The 14,927-nt window shown below is 37.9% G+C and overlaps 1 pseudogene; it reads left to right on the top strand.

The window, feature by feature from the left end:
• The window catches only part of LOC107664536 (centrosomal protein of 112 kDa-like), a 155,870-nt pseudogene that overhangs the window by 73,844 nt on the left and 67,099 nt on the right, over positions 1–14,927 (top strand).

Here is a 14,927-nt window from a genome sequence, read left to right as displayed (position 1 = left end):
AAAAAATCATCTGAATGTGATTTGAGAAATATCGTTGTGGCGTTAGTGTTGTAGTTGTGGTGTGGACTTTCCTGTTCTCATAGAATTAGAATATCTTATAGTTGTAGATATCATACTTGTTGTGAATGGACCTTAACTGTTGCTGTGATACTTTCCAGAGTGTGAAGAGTATTTTGTTCTATGTATGGCTGTATTTGTTTGCAAATTTATTAGAAGTGTCTCAGGTAATATGGTCACAAAAATGCAAAAATATTACATGCATTTCTGACTACCTCTGAATGCGGTTTGAGTGATCAGATCAGAACATTTTTGACCTGTATTTAGTGCTGATCACTGAAATTGAATGGCAGGGGTAAAGAAGATCAGCAAGTCACAAGCATGTGTAGAACTGCTGCATTAAATTAATTTCAGTTAATTAAATGTAATTTAATTTGTTATCAGCCATCCTGAGCTCTAGATATGGCATTGACCATTAAAGGGTTAGTTCAACCAAAAATGAACAATTTCTTCTCTCCCGGGTGTGTCCACTGCGATTCACGAGAGTACCACGACACGTGTGTGGGCATTCCTCTGCTTGTAAACAAGGCGCAGCACAAGCATGATATACGTCAGAATGTAGAATAACCAAAAAGTTACTGGTAATTTTCTCCCAGGACAGTATCTGTCAAGTTTAGCAACATTTCCTTTAACCATGAAACATAATACAGTGCAGTGCGTGATTCAAAGTACAAGTAAAACACCTCTGGGAAAAAAAAAAAAAATGAAAAAATTATTTTTACAATTTTTAATAAAGAAAAAAGGTTCTATGACCTCTTGCCCCATATGTTGTTGGTCAACAAAAAGATAGTCTGCCCTAAATAAACTAAATTAAAATGTGTACACCAGCAGACAGTACAGGATGATCCAGTGATGGTAATCCATCAGAGGACATGCTGCGGAAAGCTGGCAGTGTGAATGGACATTCTTCACACACAATGAAGATGAGCAATTCAGACTCATGTCTTGATGTGGTCAGGACATCATGAGCGTGCGAGATGAGCAAATGACTTATGCATTTCTCACAGCACAGGGAGCTTTTGTTCCAGGTCGCGATGACTTGTTTTCGCTCAGTACCATTGGTTTGTCATGCCCCATTCTGTAACCCACGTTACACAGTGTCAGCGTGTGTTTTCCTGTTAGTTGCGGGAAATCACACCCCATCATTGGAGACTTCAAGTTTGTCTACACATCCCAGTCAAATCTAAATTCAGCTTCCATTCAGTGGTCCGTTAGATTTAGTGTGGCGGTGGAGGGCTGCATCGATCTGAAGCAAGATGATGAGGGAGTTCAAATCCCCTCGTCTCTGGACTGGAGTCTGTGTATTAGTTTCCTTGGACTCTGCCGCCCTCCGGGTTCCTGTTTTCTTTAGTCTGTTTGAGGATGAAAAGACCAGAACATCAGGATGGTTTTCAGTAAATATAGTTGCCTGCAGCCAGCACAGTAAACCAATACACAGCAGACTCTAGAGACCACACGTTTACAACAGGCGGGTGCTTGTGATCTTCATAACTATCTTTATTATATGAAAAAAAAAACAGTGGTCAGAATCTACACTTTCATTTATTTTCACTTTCATCAGCCTGCACATTGTTCACACTGAGCGATTTTATCACTGGAGGTCGCCAGCTTGCTGTACTGTTGGTCTGAGCGTTGCTACTGCTGGAATGTTTATGTTGCTGCTAATGTTATTGATAAGCTGAGAGTTGAGAAGTAATTTGTTCTATTTTAACAAGGACTGATCAGTAATGAATTGATCTGTAATTCATTTCTGTGGTCACATCTATAATTACACTGTTGACCCTACCTCTGCCCCTTAAACCTAACCATACCACCAAACCTGTCCCTAACATAACCCATATCCCACCTCAGTAGCAGCAAAAGTGTTTTGCAATTCAACATGAACACAATAGATACACTGTACCTAACAATTCATTATTTTATTATTAAGTACATAGTGTTTAGAGACACCTAATATAAAGTGGGACCCTTTATTGTACATATTTTGAGTAATTTAAGACATTATTAAATATTTATATATTGTATATTTTGTCAAAATATTCATTGAAATATGGCATGATGTAGACATTTTGTACTACGGTATTTATTTATTACTATTACTACAATTATTACTAAAATACCTGTAAATAAAACATAAATACTAAAAAACATGTATTTTATTTTCCCCCTGATTCCACAAAAAGTTCTGTAAATGTAATTGTATTCAGAACAGAACAAGAATGAAAAATATAAATATAAAACAAACAAACTATATGACATTCATTATAAACAACATTTATTATAAATGACAAGCTAAACAAATTTATTTAAAGTGAAACCGAAACACACATGCATGTATAATCATTATGTATGTAATATCTGTCTATAGATTTTTTTTTTTATTGTTGCATATTTCATTTGATTTGATCTCCAGACAGATGTTAATGTCTCAGACACTTACAAAACAAAGAGTCATTTAATTTCATTTAGACACACTGAATGAACAACAGATGCTTCATTCTGCCATTCAAATCCACTATTACGTTTCCTTGCGATTTCATTCTTGACAAATTCCATGTTTTTTTCAGTAATGTAACATGGAGTTCAAACAGCATGGGAGAACATCTGAAATCCGTGGAGTATAGCATCATACCGCTCTGATCGGCAAATTAATGATGCTGTCAAACTTTCAAAGAACTTGATTCCCCAGTAAGAGATTAGAACACAGAAAATGAAGGCGGACATGGCATAGGAGATCAGGCCTGCTTTCTGATGTGCCAAAAACAACAGCCTTGTTGATGGAGGTCACGTTGTCTCTTGCACCAGCAGGGGGTTTGGATTCAGCCTTTTCGGGTTGTCATTCCGCCCAAGTAATCTCAGAGCTGTAATCTAGGCAAAGGGTGGCTGCTTTGCAGAAGCTCAAATGGAGCACATTTTTGAAAGATTTGGTTTTGTTTTGTAATTCCCATGCTCCCATTTGTGTTATTTCATAGTTTTGAAGACTTTACTTTTATTCTGAAATGTGGAAGAATGGGTTGTCCAGACTTGTGACTGGTAATGTACATTCCATGATTGTTTCAGTTATCTCTCTAATACGAGAGTGGAAGCTTGTTCAACTGGATATCCAAAAGTCATCATTCAGATTTTTTTTTTCCACATTTCAGGGCATATGGTTGACACATAGGACTGTTTGCCAAACCACGGCTGTTTTTAAGCAGTCATCTAATAACATTGTCTTGATTTCAGCTGCTCTTTTCAACTCTGGAAAACACAAAACAGCACCATCATGAGTCCGTCCATCCAGCTGTGATGGGTCATGGAAGATGGGCTCCAGCAGACTGGCTCTCACCACCAGATGGGCCCTCGATGATGAAAAGAGTTTTAATCTCTGGCCAGACATCACTGAAGCAGAGCACGCACAGACGCTTTTCACTAGGCTTCACGTTGAACTCTTAAAGACATGCAAATGCATTTCAGCTGAAGATTTGGATCACACCATCCGTCTTTCATCCAGAATGGTGCTGTGGTCCTTGAAAATGCAAATTAAGGAGCATGCCACACATATAATACCTCAGAAATCACCATAAGAGAGAAGGGATCGACATACTCTGTTTTATCCGTGCACGTCCTGTTTCCCTGAGCAATGCTCTCGGGATAGCTCACTAACAAATGTTTTAAAAAAAAAAAAAAGAATCTTTTTTTATTTAGTGTGAAGAATATTTTCAAAATCAAAAGAACCCTTTTCCACTATAAAGTACCTTTTGTGGAATGGAAAGATTCCATAGATGTTCTTCATGGAACCATAGATGCCAATAAAGAAGCTTTATTTTTAAGAGTGAACTGGAGCAACACTGACAAGAAGTTCTGTACCACAGTAAAGAAGTGCTGTAGGTGAATTTGTTTAATCCCTTACAACGATTTAGATCTGTTTGGGCCTATTTGCTGAGGAGTTCACTGCAAGCCACGCAAGCACAGTTTTTGTGTGTTTTGGCCAGTGCATGCATATTTTCATTGTTGTATTTTGTTTCTCTTGGTTAATAATGAATACGTGCATACACAACAGAATAATCCACAGTCTGTCCTACGTTCCTGTCTCTCTCACTTCGTTTTTATTAAATGCTTTTGTTAAGCTGTTGAAGTTACATCATACATGATGCAACATTCTCAGTGGTTATTGCCTTTTATTTTCTGTGCTAGTTTCTCAGCTTCTTTTCATACAAGCACGTCCAAGCCCATCAAAGATGCATCAGAAAATTCTTCCCAGAGTCCAGTTTAAGAGGGAATTATAGATTAAAGGCTCCTCCGAGCCGAGATCTAATAGCTTTGTGCGGTTGCAGCAGCATGTGGGCTGGTGCTGCGCCGCTCTGGCCGTATTGGACCTTGGCCTTGGCATCTGGGTATTTGTGCGACACGGCTTTGAAGTTTGCTGCTATTCCCCAAGTGGCCGCAAAACAACTTCAGATGCTTTTCCGACAGACGTGCCACGTGATGCACTTAGCAGTCTCCTCCCAGGGATGTTTGGGAGCACGAGGGACTCCCAACATTCCAGACTCTACCACACGCCACCGTCTGTGCGGTGGTTAAACACTTTGGGAGCGCAGATTATTTGATATCATTATTATGGACAGGGTGTGTATATAACTGGTAGCTTCAATAGTGCCGTTAATTGCTAACAAACACCATATTTTTCAGTTCTCGTTATTAAGAAAGAAATGTTGGTTTTCATAATCTTTCATCAACATAACGACTTTTCTGTTCATGTAACCAATGTAACGGGGGAGGGGAAAAAACTGTGTTAACCAATAAAATCACAGCCCACTTTTCACAATATCATCAAATCCCAGTGGATACAGTTGAATCATTATTTTCTGCACAATTGTTTACCTAGATTATTCAGAATTATTTGGAAATATAGGTAGCACTTTATTTTAAGGACCGATTCTCACTATTAACAAGCATGCATATTACTAGAATATTGGCTGTTTATTAGTACTTATAAAGCACATATTGATACTTTATTCTGCATGACCATATTTTAGATCCCTTAATCCTACCGCATAACTAATCTTAACAACTACCTTACAATTAATAAGCAGCAAATTAGGAGTTTATTGAGGCAAAAGTCATAGTTAATAGTTAGTTAATAGTGAGAATTGCAACTTAAAATAAAGTGTGACCGAAATATATCCAATTATAGGGGTGTAAATCGGATGGTTTGTCACGATACGATACGATACAATATTGATTCTCATACCCAGCGATACGATATTAGCCGATACTTCAAAAAATTATACGATACAATTTCGATACGATTCGATACAGGAGAATATTGATCGATATTATTATATAATATACCTATTTTAAACAACCATCTACATTTTTATTAACTCACAAATGCAACCAAAACATATAACATGAACATTTATCTAAAATTTTCACATCCTGTTCCTCAATTGGGACATTCACAACCAAAAAAATAGGCCTACACTTTTTTTTTTTAATAATAAAGAAAAATAAATAATTGAAAAAAAATTAGGTCACACACAAGATCAGTAATCTTAAGATATGACAACAGTCAAGACAGTCTTTCAGGTTTCTGTGCTAAAATATGCAATGTGTAGAATAATGTAAATCCTCATTAGGAAACAACACAAACGGGGTACTTCAGAAAAAAATACATTAATGTAGAAAAATAAATAAATAAAGCTGTTAAAACTTTATTTGAGACTTTTTTTGGCTGCTACTATGGGTTTAGTGCTAAAAACCTTTTTCTACAGATAACCAAATTACAAGCAATAGCAGAAAATAAATACAATGTAACAAAGACACAAATGAAATAAACAGTGCTTTTCAGGTTTTTCAGGTAGATCTAAAAGAAATTTTCAGGTACAGAAATGTAATAATCAAATGTAACATAACACTGCATAGTCTTCACTGCATATATTAAATATAGATTAATCCTTATAAAAGTTGTTCAGTCAAAATCAGTGAGAGATTTTTTTATTTGACAGAAGTCTGCTTTCACTTTAGAACGAAGAACTTAAGAACGAAAGCACGGATCCAATATACTGATACACATGCATTTTCTATCTCAACTGTTTACGTTAAGACATAGGCCTAACCGACGGCATTTAAAAATATCGGTAAATCAATATATCGGTCGATCTCTAGACATAGGCCTAACCGACTGTGTTTACTAGGATATTCGCCATGGCGCACATGTTGATGTAATTTGGTCTGTATTTGTTCATCCATGCACAAAAAAGCGGAAGAGAGCTCAATTAGGTATTAGCGCGCTGTCGATGTGTCTGTCTGTATGTGTTCGCTTTGGATGTGTGTGCGTGTCACTGCGCGCTGAAAACTTCTCACAAGTGCTCGACTAGACATTTAATCGATGTATTGATCCATATCGATGGATCGTTACACCCCTATCCAATTAAAGAAGAAGTGTGAATGCAGTTTCGTGTGAAGGGTCTGGTGGCTTAGACATACATTTTGCCCCTGTTACTGCTACAAGTGAGTAGCACTACCTCTTCTCCATAACACTGTCCTTATGTACTCAAGTTTCAACCATCGGTCAATATGTCAGACGGTTCTTGACTCTCAGAATGAGGTCTCTGATAGGTCTATGAAGGGCTGATTCCTGCGGTAATGCTTCTGATTTCAAAAGCTCATCGGTAAGTGGTCTCTATGAGGTTTTTCATCTTCCTGAAATGAGAAATGGCAGCGGTACTTCATCCCCATGAGTAACTGACCTTTGGTTTGCACTAATTTTGCTCATTAAATCAAACCGCTGACCTTTGTGGAATGCAGAGCTTTGATGTTGAACTCTTGTGGTTTAGAGATCAGAGGCTGTGGTGTCTGTTTTCCTCTTCCTGGCACAAATGCTCCACTCGTCCTGCTTAGCTTGTTTCTCTTATCCTGTTTCTCTCAATCCAGACTCTTCCGTCTTTTTTCACTTTGCATTCAATACCCAGGTTCGGTATTCCATAAACACATCATCTGTTCCATCGATAGGTTCACCTTAACGGATTTACACGTTTCATTGTTTGTGTTTCTCACCAGACCATCTCTGATCTGGAGGCCCAGGTGCATTCTCTGAGGAAGGATCTGTTGGCAGCCCACAGTCAGAGGAAACAGAAGCTGACGGAGTTGGGTGTGCTGAGGGAGGAGGAGCGACAGCGGGCCGCTCAGGACCAGCAAGCAGCTCTGGACCGGCTGCGGGCCGAGATGGATCAGGTGCGGCAGGACCTGGAAAGAACCCACAAGGCTGAAAAAGAGCTGGCCCAAGAGAAGGTTGGTGTGGAGTTCAGACAGAATGTATTTTTGGCAATCTAGGTTGCGATTCAGGTCGCACAACCCACCTGCTATACTGCATTTGTATAATGTGACAGATGGGTGACCTGTTAGACAGGCCGTTCATCATTAGCCTTGTTCTAAACCCTATTGAGCTACTGTCTAAATAAGAAGCTCCATTCATAGGCAGCAACTTGGTCGTTCATGCACTTAACACAAATTATGCAAAGAGACTCAACCAGTACTCATACACTGTTGATACTAAGCATAGATATACAGTACTAATACATAGATGCCGTATACATATATCTGCCCTGTCTACATCAACGGCATCACCATCTTAGAATGGTCAATGGGTGGAAGCATGTCATCCCATAATAAATCGACAGTCTGGGTGCTAATCTTCACAACGTTTTTCATGACAAATTCATTTAGTTGAAAACAGTATTCAGAGTTTACTACAAAACAAACAAGTCACAGGAATTGTGAGACAGGCATAATTTATTTCTGCCACTACCAAATAATTTCTTTTGACAGTATCTACTATGGCTGGGTAAAAAATATCGATATCTCGATATTAATCGATTCTCATTTTTACGGAACGATATCGATTCTTAAATCCCAAGAATCGATTAGTCTAGCCTGTTTTCAGTTAATGGATGGAACATTGAAGGGCACTTCCCATCCAATATATCGCAATAAGCATTGTGCTTTGGTACTTTTAATATGAAACAAAGTCTCAGATTTCAAATTCTGTCCATTGTATTGCAGTATTCAAACAATAAATGTTTGGCGTTTGCCGTTTTGGCGCTGTTTAATGTGGAGTGACAGATCGCTGTAGCGCCTCAGTTCAACAGATGTGGCAGCGCGAAGCGCACGTGAACTAATCATCTCCTCCACATTAATACCAGTTTCTGCACAAAATAAACATGACTAAACATCCGAAGGTAAGTTAAAAGAAAGAGTACAACTTTTCAAGCCATATCCTGTCTCATGTAATCGCTCAATCAGTGTTTCTGCCGCGCAAAGACGTCAATATGACTGCTTGTAAACAGTGTCACGTAACGTCACATTTACCTCAGAAAAACATATTCGGTGACCATAAACTCATTAGTCAGATAATAAACTGTAGAGAGGGGCATTTTGCTAAATATATGCACCAAATAACATATTCATTATAAATTTTACTGTTCTTCAATGTTTAATTTATGTTTGAATAAATCCATCAAGTTTTTATGACAGCCACCATTATGTTTATATTCAAAAAAACTAATCGAAGTAGAAATATTATTATGGAATTGTAACTTTATTATTTTAAAAACTTCATTAGGTGTAATTTTAACAAATCAGTCAATTTTAACCTTCAATATTATAGTAATGTAGTACCAACTGACTCTCATGTATATTTTACAGCATTAGTTGAGAGATTTTTTTTCCTTGAGAAAATTTGGCATGTCCTTTTACCTGATATATATCCAAAATAATCGATATTGAATCGAATCGAATCACAAGCTTGTGAATGAGAATCAAATCGAATCGTGAAATTTGTGTCAAAACCCAGCCCTAGTATCTACTGTATAATATGCAGTATTCCTGAGAAAATCATTTGGAAAAGTCAACATCTGTCAAATCACTGCTTTGTGTTAACATGACAAACATGTAGTTGTATTGCCATAATCAGCAACAGTTTCTAATGTGGTAACTACGCATTAATATCTATGATTCCCATGTTTCTTATGTTAGCATGTTGCTAAGCTAATGTCACAATAACTCTAATAAGCACGAATTTTGTGATACTCCAAGGGCTTTCCACTGGCAGATTGAAAGGTTGACAGTTACTAAAGGTTGTGGGTTCAGACCCTGCAACGATTCACCAAAAAATATTTACCCACCCACATGTCATTCCCAATCAGTATGACATTTTTTCTGTGTCTAAATTTGGGTGGCTATTTTTAAGTGTTTATAGAACAGGTTGTTCTGATCCTCCAGTATGATTGATGTTATGTTTATGTAAGTTAGTCTGTATTAACATAGCACTTTCCACAATCCAGGACTGCTTATTTCTATTGAAATAAATAAATAAATGTATGAATCACAGCCACACCTGTTGAGCATGCAACAAATAAAGTTAAACTTATAAGTAGATCAATGAATACAGAAGGTTAGCTTCTCACCTAAACACTTTTGTGTTGCGTACAGTATACGTTCACTGATGGCCTGTGTTAGCTTGAACTCCAGCACTGAGGGATTAGATCGCCTTAGTATTTAATTAAACACATTATCCCCTCTTTGCTCCGGCTCTATCAAGGTTGAGCAAGCAGACTTGGGCGACTATACCAGAAATCCTGCATCCTTTCTGTTTTTAAAGCTCTTGATTCCAGCCGCAGAAACGAGGGCTGAAAAGTGGCTGTAATCTAGCCCATGTTGGCCAGGAACCGACTAAAGGTGGTATTGATCAGAGGGTAATCCTGATTAGGCCCATCAAAGCAATTAGTTTTCATTAAACTCATGCAGCACTGCTGACTGCACCCTCCCCAGGACATCTGCGGCACATTAACGTGCCATTTGGCCTCTTCATAAATCCTGGGCCTACATTTTAGAACCATATGTGAGTACATTGCTGCACATAAATCCCATCTGAAGAGAAATCCGCCTCGCTTTTCCACTCTCAAGCTGACACGTAAGGCTTGTTTACAAAATCAGTCACTGTTTTTGCCACCCCTCATCTGATACTCATCCTGACCTGCGGCTGAAAACTTCCTCTGAAGAGACTTCAACAAAATCTGTCTCTGAGTCTGATTGACACACTTCAAACTGCCAAAGTTATCATGTTTTAACAGTGTTACATTTTATGCATTTAACACATTCATCATTTGGCGATAAATGAAACTCGTTAACTTTAGAGTGAAAATAGAATTTTTACTTTTGTAATGAACGTACCGAGTTTTATTATTAAAAAATATATTTTTCTTAGTCTTCTATCAAAATGCAATAACTTGTTCAGCCTCTCAAATTTCCAGTGTAGCCTACTTTTAATAATTCAATAAATTCACAAAAGATAAACTTATAAAAATACATTTTGTTGTTGTGAATGCGAATGTGAATAAAGGGGTCGTTCACACAGAACACATTTTCCCATTCCAATGCACTACTTTTCCATTATTTTTCTATGTAAACGTGCTAGACAGATGTGTATGACCGTTGCAGACGTGTCTCGCGTCTTTTGTAGCATCTCGCACATAACCGCCGTGTTTTTAAGATGCTATGTCAAATTAAAAGAATTTAAACTTTTACACGCAGCGCCACTCATCAATGTCAGTTCCAATACAGTGGACCAATCAGAAGACCTCAGAGGCGGGGCAAGCATTGCAACCTTTTGTTTACGGTGGCAAGTTGGCATGTCAACTGTTTTATTTGATGGCAACAAGGCAGAGGAAGCATTCTACTCTGCTTTTTTTTTTTTTTTTTTACCATTCCTGAGCGCTGCGTCTCGCATTTCTAGATGCAAAGACGTGTCCTGTGTGAACGGCCCCTAAGATTAATAATGACCCTTTGAAGAAGGCAGCTTGTGTCTTAAAGGAAACAGTTATAAACTGACAGAATTTGCCAAACAAATTGGTATTGAGTTTTCATGTTTTTTAGAACATTATTATGTAATGTAAAGAAAACGTGTGTGTGTGTGTGTGAGTGAGGTATTCGAGGATATTTCACCCAAAAATAAAAATTCTGTTTTTCTCAAACTCACAATCTTGTTCCAAACCCACTTATAAGGGGAGAGACAGTTCAGCATCTCCTTTTGTGTTTTATGAAAGGCAGAAAGTCATACAGGTTTGAAACTTGAGAGTGAGTAAATTATGACAATTTTTATTTTTGGGAGAACTGTCCCTTCAAGGCATTTCTCACCGAGCGACGCAGATTAGTCATAAAGAGAAACACAACAAACGGATGCTGTTATCATGCTCATATGTATTCTGCATAAGACATGACTCTTGTGAGGTAAGTATTGTCATGATTACTAATACGGATGTAGATAAATATGGCATAGTGAGACAGATGATATTAGCGTTGGCCTATGAGAGGGACCATTATAGTGCAAGGTAAAGGAGGTAAATCGGCTCTCTGATCTCTCTCTGGCCAGAGCAACACCAGACTCATTCCTCCAGAGTAAAGCTGTTTTATCCTCTGAGGATTAACAAAACATCTGACCAACACACATACAGTACATGTGTTTCGTTTTGCCACTGTTTCATAGCTCACCATTGCAATCCACTACATGAGTCATCCGTGGTGTTCGCTAAGTCAGTCACTGTTACTCATATTTAGAGTTAGGTACTTGAACAAACCTCTAACCCTATACTAAATTTTGGCGCCGATTGTGCTACAAATATAAATGATTCCTTATTTGACCTTTTTATGCTATCAGACTTGTGATTTTCATCTGGTGGTCAATAAAATGGACAGAAAAATCCCACAGGCCCCTGGCCTCTGAAGTGAATAGCTGATTTCTGATGTGATCGGTGGTTAAAATATGATAGAAGGCTCTTTTGATTTAGGCTAGTAGGCAACCACGCAGAACGCCTTAGCATCCTAGCATCGTGAAGACAAGAAAGCACCACTACACTGACATTCTCTTCGGAAAATGTAAAAACTAGTTTCCTTGTTGCGTGATAGCAGAAACGTTATTGAGATAAATCCTACTGGTTTCACAGATTATTAGCCAGAATGCTTTAAAGGCAGCTAATGATTTCATTTGTGCATTTAGCCTGCTACATTATCTCTCCCCAACTGCGTCAGAGCTTCTTTTTTTGTTTCAATTTTATGTTTCAGAGGGAAAAGTTTAGCTATTTACATTTGGAAGTTTTTAGGCTTTTAGATTTGTAGTGACTTGGCATGTTTCTAAGCTGAAATTTCTTATTCGTTTGATGGTGAGAGAAACGCTGTCCTCGGCAGTCAGACGCTCCTGAAATGGTCAGCCAGGGTTTGAAGACAGATCCCAGAGAAAAAGGAAAGATAAATCCATTAAATCCATTTTTGAAGGGGAGCTTGTGGAATAAAATAATAAGAAACAGAATATCAGAAGCGATAAGATCATGTGTTAGATTGTTCCAACGTCAGACGCTTAGCGAAAAGAAAGGAAGATGAAAGTGAATTTATTCCAGTCTTTGTTAACAACAGAGGTTTATCTGGCTGTGGCAAGTGTGTGTGTGTGTGTGCGCACAGACACCAGTACCCAATCTCCATCCACCACAGAGAACCCTGGGAGCCTTGTTCCTCCAGATAAACCTGACTTCTTTCTGCAGCTCACAGCCAGTGCCTCTGATGCTCAGATGTTCTTTGTACTTTCTTCTTCTTTAGCTTTGGAGTAACGGCTATACAAATCGCGGCTTCCTTTCCCGAATTCCTACGGATTCAGCCCTTTTCATGTCTTCTCTTTTTTTTACTGCAGATTCCTCATCAAAATCTGCCAGTCAGAAAACGTATTAAGTTCAAAGCTATTTTTAGATCAGCATCCCTCTTTAATCACTGCATACAGTTCGATTGGGTCCAAAGAGGCAATGCTTTTTATTATAATACCACATGCCATTTATGTGAATATTAACACATATGTTGTAGTTTGAGAAACTAAAAAAAAAAAAAATGTAAAAAAAAAAAACCTAAAGGCAGTATGTAAATAAATCTAGATTATACACAAAGATGATAAACATGTGACATGCATATTTGAAAATTAGGGCATTATCATCATCATTTCTGTGTAAATGAGACTCTTTATAGAATGAGCCAGGTTGCTGTTTGTCTAAAGCTGTTAACATTGTTGGTACAGAATGTTTGTATACATTTCTACATTTCATCATAGCAGTTGCACAATTTTAATTGTGAGCATTAAAATGCTTGCACTATTACCAGATCTGCTGAATTCCTGTAGTTATCAAAATGCAGACAAATACATATACAAATAAACAATGCTCAGTGGGCCAAATTTATTCTTAGTGCATTCTCGACTAGAACAGCCATTGGGTTGTCTCTGCAAAATATCCTGAATAAAACTCACAAAAAAATGTAAGATATTTAGCAACATTATTATGTCCATGGCTAATCACAACTTGTAGATTTCATGCACCAGCCCGGACAAGAAGTTATCAGTTTCTTTTAGCATTCCCACAAAGTAAAATGGCATATGAAGGCTGTTTATATGGTATCATAGGGGCATTCACCCAGGAGAGGGGCAATTTTCATAAAAAAAAAAAAGTAGTGTGTGTAATAGGGATGCAACAATACAGTTAACCCACGGTTCAATACATACCTCAGTTTTTCAACCACGATTTTTCAGTTCTGTTCAGTTCTGATGGCTTAAAATGCGATTTTTAAAACTAATTAAAAAAAAAAAGAAAAACAAAAAAAACTTCTGTACACTTCTATACATATGTCTACTTCATATTTCTTTTGAGAGAAGTATTATTTTTCCTATTTTTACCCAAAATAGGATGGATTGCCTATTATTGACCTCTATAAACACATGTAATGTCTGTTTCACACATGTAATGTCTCGCGTAGAAACTCCACATGTGCATCACAGAAGTAATAGAACTCACGACGTTCCATGAAATCCCTAATATGGACAAAGGCATCCAGCTATCGCTGTGACTGAATAAAAAGAATATAGAAACGTTTTCAATGATGAAACATGAACACAATAAACACTCGACTGCAACACTATATGGATTATCTGTGTTCTTCAAGCTATCTCGGGTATTTTCATAATAATTAAGTATATTTATAATCCATTGCTAATCGATTGCTAATCGCCTTTATTGCAGTATAGAATATATTTTCTGCCTCATTCTGTGATAAGAAGCCACATCAGATCACAAAAGGAAGTTATTTCAAGCATTCGTCTATATGATCTTGAAGACATTCGTCTATATGATCTTATTTCAAACAATTCTCAATATAATATTGAACCATGGATGTTGTACTGAACGGTGTGTAATGAATCCCTGTTGAAAGAGCCTTGCATTGGACTCATCACTCTTTTTGGGCTCTATTCATCTTCTCCCACATGCCCTCATAGCCCTCATCGGATCAACCCACCTGTTAACACCATCAGGATAGAGAGGGATGGAGTTATACAGGTAGCTTAAGACTTATGGAGAATGCTTCATCTGCTAGCGCTAAATGAGCAGGAATAGTTTGGAGGCTTTGGCTCTGTTTCATATGAGGATAACAGTTTGTCATATTCCATCAAATTGTGTTTTGTTTACAGACATATTCCTAGTTCACATTGTTTTACCTCATTCCTGGATTATTTCCACTCTTTTTGAGTGATCAGTGTTTCTCAGATGATGCAACTTCAGAGTTTAATACAGAGGGATTGGTCATTTCAGGTGGTTGTCCTGCAGAGTTTAGCTCCAACCCTAATCAAGCACACTTGAACAAGCTAATCAATGTCTTCGAGATCGCTAGAAAGCTACAGGCAGGTGTGTTTGATTAGGGTTGGAGCTTAACTCTGCAGGACAGTGGCCCTCCAGGACTGAAGTTGCCCAGCCCTGCTGTAGGTGCTGAACTGGATGTGACTGCTTCCGAACTGAACTGAACTG

The sequence above is a fragment of the Sinocyclocheilus anshuiensis genome, unplaced genomic scaffold, assembly GCF_001515605.1.
Source record: "Sinocyclocheilus anshuiensis isolate Anshui unplaced genomic scaffold, SAMN03320099.WGS_v1.1 scaffold435, whole genome shotgun sequence".
NCBI classification, from domain to species: domain Eukaryota; kingdom Metazoa; phylum Chordata; class Actinopteri; order Cypriniformes; family Cyprinidae; genus Sinocyclocheilus; species Sinocyclocheilus anshuiensis.
The sequence above is the reverse complement of the archived record's forward strand: the minus strand, read 5'-3'. Positions and strand labels throughout refer to the sequence as shown.